Source organism: Taudactylus pleione, unplaced genomic scaffold (genome assembly GCF_031769625.1).
Source record: "Taudactylus pleione unplaced genomic scaffold, aTauple2 ptg000015l, whole genome shotgun sequence".
NCBI lineage: Eukaryota > Metazoa > Chordata > Amphibia > Anura > Myobatrachidae > Taudactylus > Taudactylus pleione.
In genome coordinates, this window is record NW_028284417.1 from 15,823,744 (window position 1) to 15,839,577 (window position 15,834).

The 15,834-nt window shown below is 45.8% G+C and overlaps 1 protein-coding gene across 2 annotated transcripts in view; it reads right to left on the bottom strand.

Annotated features, from left to right (window-relative positions):
- UBE3D (ubiquitin protein ligase E3D) overlaps positions 1-15,834 on the bottom strand; it is a 274,128-nt gene that overhangs the window by 108,245 nt on the left and 150,049 nt on the right. The window lies entirely within an intron of this gene.

The following is a 15,834-nucleotide window of genomic DNA, read 5'->3' on the forward strand; positions in this document are numbered from 1 at the left end:
CAATGCTCTCTACATTTTATCAAGTGTAATTCCCTACCTTAATTATTCTCCTAAGGAAATATGTGGACACAAAACGCTGAAAAACATGCCCTGTTATCCATTGTAGCTCCTCATTAACATAGCAGTGTGCCAAGCACAAATTATTGGTGTAATTCCCTGGCATGATGTAATTTAAAAAACTCCCAGCAGAGAACTGCCTTGCTATTATAAAAGTTGAACAAAATTATTCACATAGCAGCTGAGTGGGTGGTGTTTGAAAAGAGCTTACGCTTATGTTTTAATATTGCAATGGCTAGCTATGAGCAGATATGTTCTGGCACAAAAGGTTGCGTCGCTCTTACTTGGTAGTTATTAACACAATCCATCAAAAATAGCTGCAGGTGTTGAGCTAACATTACTTCCAGAGTTCTCTAATAGACATTGAGGTGATACTGTTCAGCGCTGCTAGATTCTCTTTCATACAGAGATAATCTGGTTGCATCTAGCAACTGAATTTAAAAAGTAATCTTATGATTTCTCTTGAAACTGCAAAACTATGAAACCGAAGGCTCTATTAAGAAACAAAAACAGGTGTGAATTTACTGAAAATTGTACTGATTTAGCACATCAAATTGGCTTCTCATGCCAAGTGATTTAGATAGTCTTCTGTGTAATGCAGCTTTAAGGAAAATTCCCTGCAATACATTTTTCTGCCACCAGACTAATAAAAATTGTACCCAGCATGTCAGATGAATGAACAGTATGCAACACATGCGTATTTTTTAATCAAATTACTATGATCCAGTGTCGTATCTAGGACAGGGCGAGTGGGGCACATGCCCTGGGCAATGTGGCAGGCCCGGCAGAGGGGGACGCCACTGGCCAATGCAGTACAGATGCCGGCACTGGGATCAATTGTCAGATCTCAGCTCCGGAAATGCAGCAGTGGCGGCAGACAGTGCTGGGAGCAGGTGTCTGCCGTCAGCTCCAGCCAAGTAGCAGCAGCAGGTGAAGCCTTGATGTTGCCTCTATTTAAATTTGGCAAGCAATGGCTATTTAGTTTTGGCACCGGCTGCGAGCCAATAGCGGCTCGTGGACCGGCAACCAATTGGGTGGCCACGTGGAGCCTATAGCGTCTCACAGCATCGGACATCAGAGGCTGCCAAGCAGTAAAGGGAGTTCACCAGCGGATGGACAAAGAAGAGGACATTCCATAAAGAGTGGCTGCGGAAGAGACCAGAAGATGGTGCCGTCAAGAAAGAAGATGCCTGGCTGGATGTGGAGAAGACGAGGCAGCAGAAGATAGAAATTGAGGACCGGAGAGTGCTGCAGTGCTGGGAAGTATTACAGCTAATGAAGCTGCCCACTGCAGCCTCTCCCAGCGTATCGGAAGGCAGCCTTGGGCCACCCGTATTTATTAACCCCTCCCTAGACCACCAGGTTGTAGGGCGCTAGGCCCGTAGGGGTAATCAGGCTTTAGGCCCATGGCACAGATAGCCAGACATTAGGCCCATGCTCCTGTAAGTGATCCAGGGCATTAGGCCCAGGTCACATAAGTTGGCACTACACTGTGGCATAATGTGTATAAGGGGCATTAACTGCAATGTGGCCTAATGTGTATAAGGGGTATTGACTGCAGTGTGGCATAATGTGTTTAATGGGCACTGACTGCAGTGTATCAATGGACCTCATTCAGAGCCGCTCGCAACAAGCGAGCGCTCGCTCTGAATGAGGGCGGCCTTTTTTTTTTTTTTTTTTAGCCGGCCTCCGGGCCGCTCGCTAAGCTGTGGGTGACCACCCACAGCTTTTGCGAGCGGCCAGGTGATGGTCGCGACCATTGGCCTTGTAACGAGACCCTTGTGGTAGGGTCTCATCTGCCGCAAGCCCCAGTGATTTTCCTGCTCTAATAGAGCAGGAAGCTCACTACTGACATCACGAGTGATGTCAGTAGGGCCGCCCACAAACGGCAGGCGTTTCTTCAGGAGCACCTCCGTTTGTCCAGCCACCCCCCCTCCCTTTCTACAAAACGGGGCGAGCTTTCGATCAACATCGACAGCCGCTCCGTTTGTAGTGAGCCCCGGAGCGAGTGAATTTCTCACTCGCTCCGGGGCTTGTGCAAGCGCCGCAGTGCCCCACCATCGACCCGCTTGCGAGCTGGTCTGAATGAGGGCCAATGTGTATAAGGGGCAATGACTGCAGTGTGGCATAATGTGTATAAGGGGCATTGACTGCAGTGTGGCATAATGTGTATAAGGGGCAATGACTGCAGTGTGGCATAATGTGTATAAGGGGCAATGACTGCAGTGTGGCATAATGTGTATAAGGGGCAATGACTGCAGTGTGGCATAATGTGTATAAGGGGCAATGACTGCAGTGTGGCATAATGTGTATAAAGGACTGACTGCAATATGGCATAATGTGTATAAGAGTCATTGACTGCAGTGTGGCATAATGTGTACAAGGAGAATTGACTGCAGTGTGGCATAATGTGTATAAGGAGCAATGACTGCAGTGTGGCATAATGTGTATAAAGGACTGACTGCAATATGGAATAATGTGTATAAGGGGCAATGACTGCAGTGTGGCATAATGTGTATAAGGGGCAATGACTGCAGTGTGGCATAATGTGTATAAGGGGCAATGACTGCAGTGTGGCATAATGTGTATAAGGGGCAATGACTGCAGTGTGGCATAATGTGTATAAGGGGCAATGACTGCAGTGTGGCATAATGTGTATAAGGGGCAATGACTGCAGTGTGGCATAATGTGTATAAGGGGCAATGACTGCAGTGTGGCATAATGTGTATAAAGGACTGACTGCAATATGGCATAATGTGTATAAGAGTCATTGACTGCAGTGTGGCATAATGTGTATAAGAGTCATTGACTGCAGTGTGGCATAATGTGTATAAGGAGTATTGACTGCAGTGTGGCATATTGTGTATAAAGAGAATTGACTGCAGTGTGGCATAACATATATAAGGGGAACTGCTACTGTGTGGCATAAAGTGTATAAGGATCACTACTGTGTGGTGAAATATTAATTTTTTTTTAAGGGGGCGTTGTTTTTAATTTTTCCCTAGGCGCCAAAAACCCTATATACTCCTCTGCTATGATCGCCTCTTAGTTTAGATGAATAAGCTGACAGCCTCTGTAGTCTGAATAAAAGGCAACTGCCAATTACTTGATTCACGGAAATAAAACATGCAGCTGTATAGGAGAGGATCGCAAGTGACTGTTTCTGCTAAGACCACATATACTGAACTCTGAAGAGTGCTTGATTAGAAGGGAATCTGAATTGATCTTTAAAAAGTAATAATTGTGGCCATAAAAATGGAAACGTTTTCTGACACTGTACGATGTAGTATGTTCTTGACGTCACCATGACTGTTAGCGCTACCTCAGATGCTCCTTCTGAACAACAAATTCCAGGAGTTACAGATTTTGCTTACACAGCGCTTGACAATTTGCAGCCATTAAAATGTTGAAAAACTGTTGCAATCTGCTGTATGTGCCAATCAGAACTGTGTCTAACTAAAGTGTCAAGTTAGGCCGTAGATTTCAACTAAAAATATTGGATTAACCGTCCTGGTATAGTTTTAGTTTTCTTTCACAGGAAAGGTCCCAGTATCCTTCAATATAAAAAAACAAATATAGGGTGTGTATCGCTTTTAGAACACATTTCCTTGCATGACTAGTCGCTGTAGATTTGTTTTCCTTTTTACTGACAAGTAAATCAAGTCTTGTTTTTCTTTTCACCTATTTTTCAATGACTTTCAATTCAAACTTCAGAAATGCTATAAAAATTGTGAGTCTGCCTGACACCAGGTTCTGTAACATTATCATGCCTGGTGACTGATGTTCACCTCGGTCTCTAATGCTGGGCATACGCCTATACAATAGGCCATTCTTTAAATTTTGACCAGTTCCTTCGATATCGCCTGAACCTTTGACCATGTTTTGTCAGATAAAAACTGGATGAATCGAAGGATTGCATCTTATTTGCTGTTTAATATCCATCTTATTTTACAGGGACTTATCGGACAAAGTGCGCACCTTTGACTGTTCATCCGTTCTTTGAGAGACGAACGATATATCGATGGTGTATCAGGTGTGTACAAATAATATTTCCGTGTACAACGTCATTAACAGACATATCCGATAGGCCATGCTGCACAGCCAATGACTATATATCTAGCAGATATATTGTTTCATCTGTCTGTACGGTCGACCAAGCGATATGTCGGCAGCGGCAGCCACTGAATATGATGTCACAAGGGGGCGGGCATATTCAAATAGTTCTGCTGGCCACACACATTGGGCGGTTGATTGTTAAGTGTGTATGCACTTACCAATCGTTAGATAAGTCGGCAGTTTGGCTGAGCCATCGGCCTGGTATGTTCGCAGTTAAGATGCATCAGAATCTGCACACAGTCTTATGCCAGACTCCTTTTTTAATTTAAATCAACCATCACACTCCAGATCATTATTAAAATGTTCAGTTTAGAAGGCGTCGCTTGGACTTGATTGGGAAAGGACGCATGGCACAGAGGGCCTGATTCAGACCCGCTCGCTAGGATGCGTTCGCATGCAGCCAGTCGATTGTCTCCATTCTGCAAATGCATCGCAATGCACGTGCGCCAACCAGTGCGAGCGATCGGGAAGCATATGATCGCTGCACAGAGACAGCCGGGCTGAATGAGTGATAGGAGAAGCCATTTGTTGGTGGTGACAGAGGCTGGTCGCTAGAAACGGGGCAGTGGAGGTGCAAACGCATGCGTGCCTTAGCGTATTAACGCCGTTTCAGAGAGGTGCATAATTAAGAGGCAGCGTCATAATACACATCACTTGGCTTAATTTTAAACTGAACAGCTCGCAGTACTTGTGGTAGGGTATGGTCAACCACAAGCGCTGCGTATGCATCCGATGGTACTCGATGTTACCGATGGTTGCATACACTTCCTGGACATGACGTGCGCAAGTGGGCGTCTTAAGACAGGCTGGTGGGTGTCTACATACACACAGAGCAAGACATAGTGGGCGTGCTTATGCCTTGCCGTGCTTTCGCCTGCCTTGACGAATTTGCATACGCATCTAGCGAGCGGGTCTAAATCAGGTCCAGAGTTCCTGCTTCAATCCGGTTAATCACCTTCTTCTGGCTCTCGCTCCCCATCAAAACCTGAATCACTTTCCACTGAAACATTATAAGTGAAACATTAACTGCAGTCTACAGTCCTGTGGGAGGAGGTTTTGATGCCTTGCCACGTGGTGTATTGCAGCCGTCACCATGGGGCCCTGTGTATGCAGCCACTCCTGCAGGTGGACAGCTATCCTGCAATACTGAAATGCCACTAGGATCCTGCTGTGGCGCTGCTGGACACTTCTACAGTGGTGTTAACCACTGTGGCTCCCTGGCTCTCAGAGTACTGTTCCATCATTAGAATGTGAATCAGACTCTCACGCAATACCGATGCTGGCGCAGTTGAGAATTTTGTCTTTGTTACTGCACGTGTCTGAAAAACTCTAAATCTCTTACAGCACGTGTTTATACAGAGTGTGGGCACAAAGGTGCTGTTGCAATTGAGACGCACAGAATCAGAAATGTCTTGGAAAAGTGCTGGGCATTCCTGGGCTGTGACTTGGAGCTGAACAGATATACAGAGATGGTCTGTCTTATGGTGGGTACACACCTGACAGATATACAGTCAGGTGCATAAATATTGGGACATTGACAGAATGTGCATATTTTGGCCTCTATTCACCACCACAATGGCTTTGAAATGAAACAAACAAGATGTGCTTTAACTGCAGACTTTCAGATTTAATTTGAGGGTAATTACATCCAAATCAGGTGAAATCTGTAGGAATTACAACGGTTTCTATATGCACAACGACATAGTTCACAGACATATCGTGTGTACACACTTGCCATCGAGCAGCAGATATAATGTGTACCCAGCTTTATGGTAGTATTATGGGAGTGATGCAGGCGTGTCACTGAAATGTTTGCATACTCAGACGCTTAATTATTCACTTTAGAGGCTATAAAATATGCACCTGCCATAGGACTGGTGGAAGTTTCAATGGTGTGACCGATATTAAATTTGCCGCTGTTCCGACTTCACTATTGGGCCGGCCAATGGCTGCTCCTCCCACCCTCCCTCCTAGCTAGTCTGAATGATGGCAACAACAGCCACTCAGTCACTAATCCAGCCCCCTTACTTTTATTTTACCAACCAATCAGCAACTGGTACTGATGACAGAGCGACCAATAGATGGAAAAGGACTGTCCTCCCTGAAATATGGATGACCATCCCTGCATCCCGAATGTTGTTATAACTCACTGATATAGAGGGTTTTGGAGCCTGCGCTGTGCACCAGGTAGGTACCAGCAGTACATTATCTATATTATAGGTCAGAGGTGGACAAAGTTTCAATCGTCATTGACTAATCAACCGCAGACGCTCAACCAGTCACGCCCCCTTTTTGCATGCCACGCCCCCTTTTGGGGGATCTTGCCTACAGCATGAGCAAATGTACTTACACTGTAGAATACAAAAGATTTTTAGCTTCATAAGTAGATCACCAAGTCCAAAAGTCTGGCCACCCCTGGTCTATGTTGTTTCCATGTTTTTGTTTTGTTATTGTTAATACTTGTTTTTCATTGCTGATTTTTTTGTGCTGTACAATAAATAAGATTAAAATACAAAGGTTAATTTGAGCTGCAGTGTGACCTGAAAGGCTATGGGCTATATTTACGAAACGGCGGCTTTTGTAAGCCGATGCTTCTCGGGCTTAATGGAGCTGGAAATTTAAAGCTGCACTAACATTCAGTGTAAAGCACACTGGACGTTACACTGAATGTGAGTGCCGCTTTAAATTTTCAATTGCAACCTGCCAAAAAAATATAACCCTTCATGTTTTAATGTTTTAGTTAAACAAAACTAACAATTTTGGTAGAGTATGCAAGTGAATATATATTTTTTTCTTGTGACAGAGGCGGCTTTCTTTCGACAGCATTTTAAAGTCTCAGAGGTCTATTTACTAAACCGTGTTAGGAGTTAAATTGAACGGTGGTAAGGTACCAGCCAATCAGCTCCTAACTGTCATGTCACAGGCTGTGTTTGAAAAATGGCATTTAGGAGCTGATTGGCTGGTACCTTATCTCTGTTCACTTTATCTCCTAACAAAGCTTAGTAAATAGACCCCATACTCTTTTATTGGTTATGATAATAGAGACAAAATATAAACTTTATAACTATACACGGGATTATAGTCATGCAGGTGGTTCACCCTAGAAATACAGATGGAAAATGTTTTTTTTAGTTGCATGGCATATTGATCGTGTGGTTTGTGCCCTGCTGCCATTTAAATACAACAAAGGGAGCAGGGTTATTGTTGTGCTATTCAGTGCTCTGAACTGTATGGGTTATTGGATAGCGCCACTTATTTAAAAGGAACATGATCTATCTGTAAGAATTTATATTATTTAAATCATTTACTTTGTCACCTAGCATGTACAGTAATCTTGGCATTATGGAAAGTTATAGAGGAATGATGGTGTGTTTCTTTTTTTTTGTTACAAATTGTTTCACAGTATATTTATTAATGTATCCGCCAAGATGGTCACCACTGCAGATACACTATAATATGTACATTTCTTATTTGTTGTAATGGAAGTTTGCAGATGCCATTTCCAGCCTCCGTAAAAATGACAGCTAAGAACATCGCTCTGTAGTACTGGTTGAGTCTCTCATATCCAAGATGCTGGGACCAAGGGCATTTTGGATATCGGAATATTCCGTAATTTAGAATATTTGCATACCATAACGACATATCTTGGGAATGGGACACAAAATATAAGATATGGTAAGAACTTACCCTTGTTATCTCTATTTCTACGAAGTCCATAGGGTTCCACAGGATACCTTGGGGTATAGGTGTGACGTCAGTCATCGGGCACCATAGAGTTAAGCTTTCAGCCTCCCAGGATGCACTAGGGTCCCCCTCCTACACCCCGCCCCCGAGCCAAGGCACCTCAGTTAGTTATCAAGCCATAGGCCGGAGGAGGAGAAGGAAGAGAGAGAAAAAAGATCTGGACACACACAAGAATCACATTCTCACCAGAGGGAGATGGAAAAACCGGTGACCAGAGCAAAGCCCATCTGCAGCACAGGTGCGACAGGGCAGGAGTCCTGTGGAACCCTATGGACTTCGTAGAAATAGAGATAACAAGGGTAAGTTCTTACCATATCTCATATTTTCTACTTCAGGGTCCATAGGGCATCCACAGGATACCTTGGGGATGTCCCAAAGCAGTATCCTTTAAGGGTGGGGACGCTCCTGTGCAGAAAGGAGAATCCGCTGCCCGAAGGAAGCATCCTGAGAGGCGAAGGTGTCAAACCTGTAATACCTCACGAAGGTATGGACAGAGGACCACGTAGCAGCCTTGCAGATCTGGACTGCAGAGGCACCACGTCGAGCTGCCCACGAAGGACCCACAGACCTAGTGGAATGAGCCTTCACAGAAGGAGGAACCGGCAGGCCTTCATGAAGATAAGCTTCAGAAATAGCCATACGGATCCAGACTGCCAAAGTTTGCTTTGAAGCAGGCCAACCCTTTTTACAGAAGCCATAGAGGACAAACAAGGCGTCCGACTTCCTAAACGAAGAAGTGCGGTCAACATAAGTCCTTAAGGCCCGCACAACATCCAAAGAGGCCTCACCCACGGAAAGACCAGGTGAGTTAAAGGCCGGAACAACGATTTCCTCGTTACCATGAAACTGGGAAACAACTTTGGGAAGAAACTCGGGCCGAGTGCGGAGCACTGCCCTGTTCCCGCTTCTGTCGGCGTCCACCTGCCCTGGAACAAGTGTGGACCTGAAACTGCTCCCCAGCCCCGAAGACTGGCGTCCGTTGTCAACAGGACCCAATTTGGAACCCAGAACGGACGTCCCTTGCTGAGATGGGTCGTCTGTAACCACCAGGCAAGGGACAGGCGAACCTCCGGAGTGAGCACAATCGTCTGGGACTTCAGAGACTGAGGCAGCCCGTTCCACTTGGACAGGATCAGGTGCTGCAGAGGTCTGGAGTGAAACTGGGCATATTCCACCATGTCGAACACCGACACCATGGAGCCCAGTAACCTCATCGCCGAGTGTAGAGACACCCGGCGGCTGTGCAGACAACTGCGCACCCTCGACTGTAAAGCAGAGATCTTTTCCCCCGTCACGAAGATCCTTTGCTGTTCCGAGTCCAATAAGGCTCCGAGGTGCAGAATCCGCCGAGACGGGATTAGAGTGGACTTCTGCCAGTTGATTAGCCAGCCGTGCCGTTGCAGTAGCGCAATGGTCAGGTCCAAGTGGCGTAGAAGGAGCTCTGGAGATCCCGCCACCAATAAAAGGTCGTCCAAGTACGGCAACATGCGGACTCCCTGCAGCCGCAGAGAAGCCGCCATGACCGCCATCACCTTGGTGAACACACGTGGTGCTGTCGCCAGGCCAAAAGGTAACGCCCGAAACTGGAAGTGGTCGCTGCGGATTGCAAACCTGAGGAACTGTTGATGGCGCAAAAGAATAGCGACATGCAGGTAAGCGTCCTGTATGTCCAATGACACCATGTAGTCCCCAGGTTCCAGCGCCAGAATGATGGACCGTAGGGTCTCCATCCGAAACTTCGGTACCCGCAAAGACTTGTTGAGAGCTTTGAGGTTGAGAATCGGACGATACGACCCATTGGGTTTCTGTACCAAAAAAAGATTTGAATAGAAACCCTGGCCCCTCTGGTAGAATGGAAAAGGCACTATAACTCCAGCCTGGAGCATAGTGTGCAATACCTTCCGCAGCTCCGTAGCCTTGTTCCGGTCTGATGGTAGACCCGTGGTGAAGAATCGAGCCGGGGGTCTGTGCCGGAAAGAGAGGGCGTACCCGTGGGAGACCACCTCGAGAACCCAAGTGTCTGTCGTAGTGACCGACCAACGCTGGGCGAACAGCAGCAGGCGGCCTCCCACTTTGGGATCCCCCAAAGGGAGGCCCGGACCGTCAGGCCGTAGGCTTGTCATCTGGCTTAGGGGCCGGACGTCTGGTACTCCATGCCTGCTTCCGGGGCTTGGCCGATTTCTTAGGGCCAGCCTGTCGAGGAAAAGACTGTGGTTTGGGCCTGCCCTGGGCCCTATAAGACCGAAAGGACGATGGTCCAGAACCAGAAGGAGCAGCGGCCGACGGGAGACAAGCCGATTTAGCTGCCGCCAGCGTGGCCACAATCTTGTCCAGATCCGGACCGAAGAGAACTTCTCCGGTAAATGGCAACGCCTCCAAACCCTTCTTGGAATCTGCGTCCGCCTTCCAGGATCGCAGCCACAAGGTGCGACGAGCAGCCACCGCTGCTGAAGAAATTCTAGACACCAGAGTACTAATGTCTAAGGCCGCCTCGTTGATATAAGTGGCCGAATCACGGAGATTACCAATCAACTCCGCCTGTTCGGCCGGACAGTCGGAATCAAAAGACGCCTCTAATGAATCCGCCCAGCGCTCCATCGCTCTGGCAACCCAGCAAATGGCCATAGCCGGACGTGCTGCCCCCCCCCGCAAGGGAATAAGCGGACTTCAGGCAGATCTCCACCTTGCGGTCCGTAGCATCCTTAAGGGAGGACATGGATGGTATCGGCAATGTGGCACTACGGACAAGACGGGTCACGTGAGAATCCACCTGTGGAGGGGATTCCCACTTTGCAAAATAATTATCCGCGAACGGATAAGCCACTGCCAGGCGCCTCTGCGGCTGGTATCTTTTGCCAGGCTGTTTCCACGCCTCCTCTAAATGGTCCACTAACTGACCCGAAAGAGGAAAGACTGTGGCATCGCCCTTCACATCTTTAAAAAAAGCATACTTGGATTTAGCCGCTGGGGGAACTTCGTCCTCAATCACCAAGGCTGTGTGGACTGCCCGAATAAGCCCAGGAATATATACCTTGGACTTAGCGTCAGCGTCCTTAGTATGGAGAGGTTCCTGATCGTAAGGATCCAGAATCTCCCCATCATCAGACGTCCCCTCGTCATCCTCATAAGGAGCCGACAGAGACGCCGCCGGCCGTTTATGTGGCCGCATCACATACTCCCCTTGCAACACATCCGACAAGTGCTGTACAGAACTCGTCAGGGAGTTAACCCACGCCGGCTCCTGAGAAACCGGGAGCAGGGAAATAGGGAGACTGTGGGGTACCACCAATTGTCGTGGGGAAACCCTGCATGGGTGACGACACCACTGACTGCTGGGACAAACCCATCGGCATAAACGCGGGCTGCGGAGCTAACTGGCCCACTAAGGTTGTAAGCGCCTGAGCGAAACAAGCCCAGGGCGGCTCCTGTATCGGTGCTGTAACCGTAATAGGCCGCGCCATAGACAAACACTGCCGGCAGAGGCCCTCCGCGCTACCCTCCCCCTCCGCTAACGGTACTTTACACGTAGTACACTGTAGGCGGAGAGGAAAATCACTTTCAGACATGATGGCACCAAGTATGTGACCCCTCTCACCAATTATATATTAAATAGGCGAGAGACCACCCTGCAGCACCGCACCGCAAGGGCTTAGCAGAAAGGACAGGGACAGTAATAAAGCTGACAGTTAGAAGAAAAGTTACAGGCAGCAGCGCTAGCACAGTCACATACAATGCAAAGAAAAATCAATTCCTGCACTAACAGCGCTGATCACTCAACTACGCAGACACAGGGCCTGGTAGGACACAGCGCAGCATACACAGACCTGACCCAAATCGGAGGAGAGGTATGCGGGGGGACCCAGACCACGATGCTTCCGTCCAGGCTTCCAGCAGTGTTCACCATGCGTTGGAAAGATGGCCGCCGAGGAGCAGAGAGGAGGCTGGCCTGGGGGAGGAGCGCTGCTACAGGACCAGTCGGCAGTGTGCAGAGAGGGCTGTGTGCAGCGGGGGAGGCGCCGGCTGTGAGACAGGGAAGGCGCGCTCCCCTGGCATGCATTTAACCCCCGGGACGCTGCAGCGCTACCGCTCTGCTGCGGTCCGCTGTCCCAGGGGGTAGTGGAAGCGCAGGTTCAATACCTGGCTCCACGCTGCAGCCAGTCCCCAGGGAGCCCCCTGCCTGGGGACTCTGGACCATGTAACAGCGGGGACCCACCGCGGGACTCCGCTGCTTACCTGCTGCCCCCCTTGAATCCGGCAATGGTCCGGAACATCTGGGGTCACATCTAGCTGTGACCCCAGATGCTCACCAGCATCCCCGGATCGGTACCGGCGTTCTGGTACCGGCGGGGGTGTAGGGAAGACAGCATGGACGTCAGGACTGACTGTCCATGCTGTTCATCCAGATGTGCAGCCACAGCTGCATGAAGAAAAAGCTTCAGGGGCTCTTCTAGCCCCCACTCCAACAGGTGCACCCGACTCCTGCCGGGCACCAAACGTAACTGAGGTGCCTTGGCTCGGGGGCGGGGTATAGGAGGGGGACCCTAGTGCATCCTGGGAGTCTGAAAGCTTAACTCTATGGTGCCCGATGACTGACGTCACACCTATACCCCAAGGTATCCTGTGGATGCCCTATGGACCCTGAAGTAGAAATCTAAAAACACAGTATGCATGTATGTTTCATATACACCTTATACACAAAGCCTAAAGGTAATTTTATACAATATTTTAATAATTATGTGCCATTTACAAAGTTTGTGTACATTGAACCATCAAAAAGCAAAAAGGTTTCACTATCTTAGTCATGCTAAAAAAATGTTGTATTTCGGAATATTTGGATATGAGACTCAACCTGTAATGACAATACAAATATTGTGAAAATTGACATACAGTATTAAGTTTTCCCTGAGGGGGTTATTTGCCAACAAAAGCATACATGCAGTAACCCATGGCAGCCAATCACAGATTTGCTTACATTGTCTTACTGCAACTAGACTGCTCATAGCTAATAAATGATTGATAGTTATGGATTACTACAAATTGGTACTGCAATCGGTTGTTATGGGTTACTACAAGTTGTTAATGTAATTTTCAAAGACCCCTCAAAGAGGGACATAAAACAAGAACCTACAGCACTTCATCGAAATATTGATCAAACAGGAAATCATTGAGGAAACAATTGGAAATTATAGAAAGCAACAACATTTCTGCTAAAATCATCAGTTATAATATTTACAATATAGTAACAAGTTGGACATAGAAAGATACATTTAGGTAGAGGTTCAAACAAGAAAATAAAAGTTTTGGTGTGAAGTTTCCAAATGAAATCTATATAATCGAAGGTGTTATGTGTTGAGATTGACATGCGAAGCTAGCGGCTCCCACTGAGGGGGAAAGAGAGAAGGGAATCAGGACCGTTTTCGAGGTAAGAGTAGGAGCGGAGAGAGAGGCGAGACTCCTTCACCAGGTATTTGCCAATAAACTAGTTGATTATGGGCCTGATTCATCACAGATCGTAATTGGAACAGCGTACGCTGATTGGCCGATGGTGCGTACTGCATATGCACCGCAGTGAACGGGTCAGCATTGCGATCGCACTGCGATCACGTACGGAGATACAAAGCCATTGTAGAGTGAGTGATAGGATGTCAGCGTTTGGGGTGATGGTGGTGAAGTAGTTGGAAATATGCAGGCATGCTTGTCTGTTTGAAGGCCTTTCCTGGGCGTGCATAAATGAACCACTGTGACGGCATTCGCAGCTTGAGTACTCACTATGTGCAACGAGACTTACAATTTCTGAGACAGGTCAGACTTGCTGTAATTCTGCATGAGGGACCGATGTTACTCGATTTTAGCGATGTATACACAGGACTGCAAGGTCATACAAATGTGAGATAGCGGTAGTAGGCATCTCTATGCTGGCTGAGCAGTTGCAGACATTAGCATATTTTTGCAGCAGAACTGCGTGAGTAATCGCAGCTGCGATTGCAATAGTGATCCATAATGAATCAGGCTCTATATTCAAACAACCCACTACATTAAAGTAACCTGTAGAAAGTTTCTTAAAGATACAACAGTCTATATGAATAATACCCATTTCACACAGAAAAGCAAATTCCCTGGTCAAGAATATGAACCCGGTAATTTGCAGATCAACACGGTTCCTTTTTCTGTTTGAAAGGGTCAACTCGGCTCAAAACTTTACCCAGGTTGACCCTTTCACACAGAATAAATACCCATGTTAATCAGCAAATTACCGGGTCCATATGCTTGACCTAAGAGTTTGCTTTTCTGTGTGAAGTGGGGTACAGACTGGGACCGGCAAAAAAAACCTTTGCATCAGATGCCGGGTAAAAGCCGGGTTATTGATGTTTTCCTGTTTGAAAGTGGTATAACAGAACAGTTCTAAAAATGTATTTGTATTAAGTTTCTATTTTTATTAACTAAAATGGCGAATAAATAAAAAATCTTTATGCAGTAATAAGTTTTCCTATAGTTCTGTTACGTAAGCATTTAAAAACTTCAGTGCTACTTTTTTATTTTTTAATCACCAGGATGAAGTTTGATTCTATTTAAGAGGCATTAAACTTCATGCATAAGGATTTATACTGAAAATATACTTTATCTTATTGATATGATAATGCTGTTGGGAAATATCAACACTTCTGCTAGCTAGAAGTCTAATGCCGATGTTTCATAATCTCCATTATTAATGGAAAATCCCAGAATGCAAAGTAGACAATTATTTGGAAGAGGCACATTCAACAACTCCAGGATAATAATCTAGATCAGAACATTTTACTAAATATTTATTATTTGATGCATTTTCTCTCGTTTTGTCAATTCAGTCTTGGGATAATCTTTTCTTTGCGCTACTAAACATTCAAGGAAAATAGTTTACATTTCATAAGGGTTTAAATAAATAATCCCAAATCCCTATTGGCCTCGTTATAGTAGCCTCATACAAATTTACACTTGTATATGAAGTCAAATAAAAGTGTCTACCTTGCAATTTGAGCTCCTGCTGACTAGTTTCGCCTTAAGGAAGTATTGAAATTCACGTTGCTCATTATTGCAAGCAGTTTTAAGCAGCCTATTGTGATAAATCATTGTGAGGCTTGTCAAACTAAAGATTCTTCTGAAATGAAAATAAACCCATTTTGAAAACCCACATTTTTAGAGAATGCACAAACTTTTAGGTGGAAGAGGGTTTTTTTTGTCACACTGACGGCCATTGACTCGAAATAGAGCTCTCGAACACTGATAGCAGAAATAGAATTGAAAGCAGACCAATTCAAATGGTAATTTTCAGAAAGGCAAGCAGAAAATACACAATTATGAGAAAAACAGAATTTACCTGGCTTCCGTCTGTCACTTTAGTTTATTTTCATTTTATTCATTATTGTTCAGTAAAATGCAGCATTACAACATCTGCAAATGTTTCATATATAACCAAATATACAAAATAAACAAAAGAAAAACATGCTGTACAGCGGTTCACAGGTAAGCGGAAATTTAATACTTTAAAACAAAGAAAAACGGTTTGTGCACAACCTTAAGTCTTTAGTCCTAGTATTGTACACCAGTAAATAGCATAGAAAAGGCTATAGTACATTAACATAGGACATGTTAAACGTAACCCTGGTTGCCTTTATATACTGAATCAATGTGGGATGAATGTTATTCAAGTAATGGTAAAAACAGTGTTCCCGGAAAATGGTTTTGTAGTTAGAGGTCCCTTCAGAACAGCAGATGTTCAGGAAGAAAATTAATTGTTTGAACTACTCTGGGCTTTAAATGCAATTTGTTTTAAATTATATACCAATGTTCATCTGAATTGAAATTAGCAATGTTTTAACAATCTTTATCACAGGAATAATGAACAAATTTAAAGTACAAACTGGAATGTAATTACTCTAG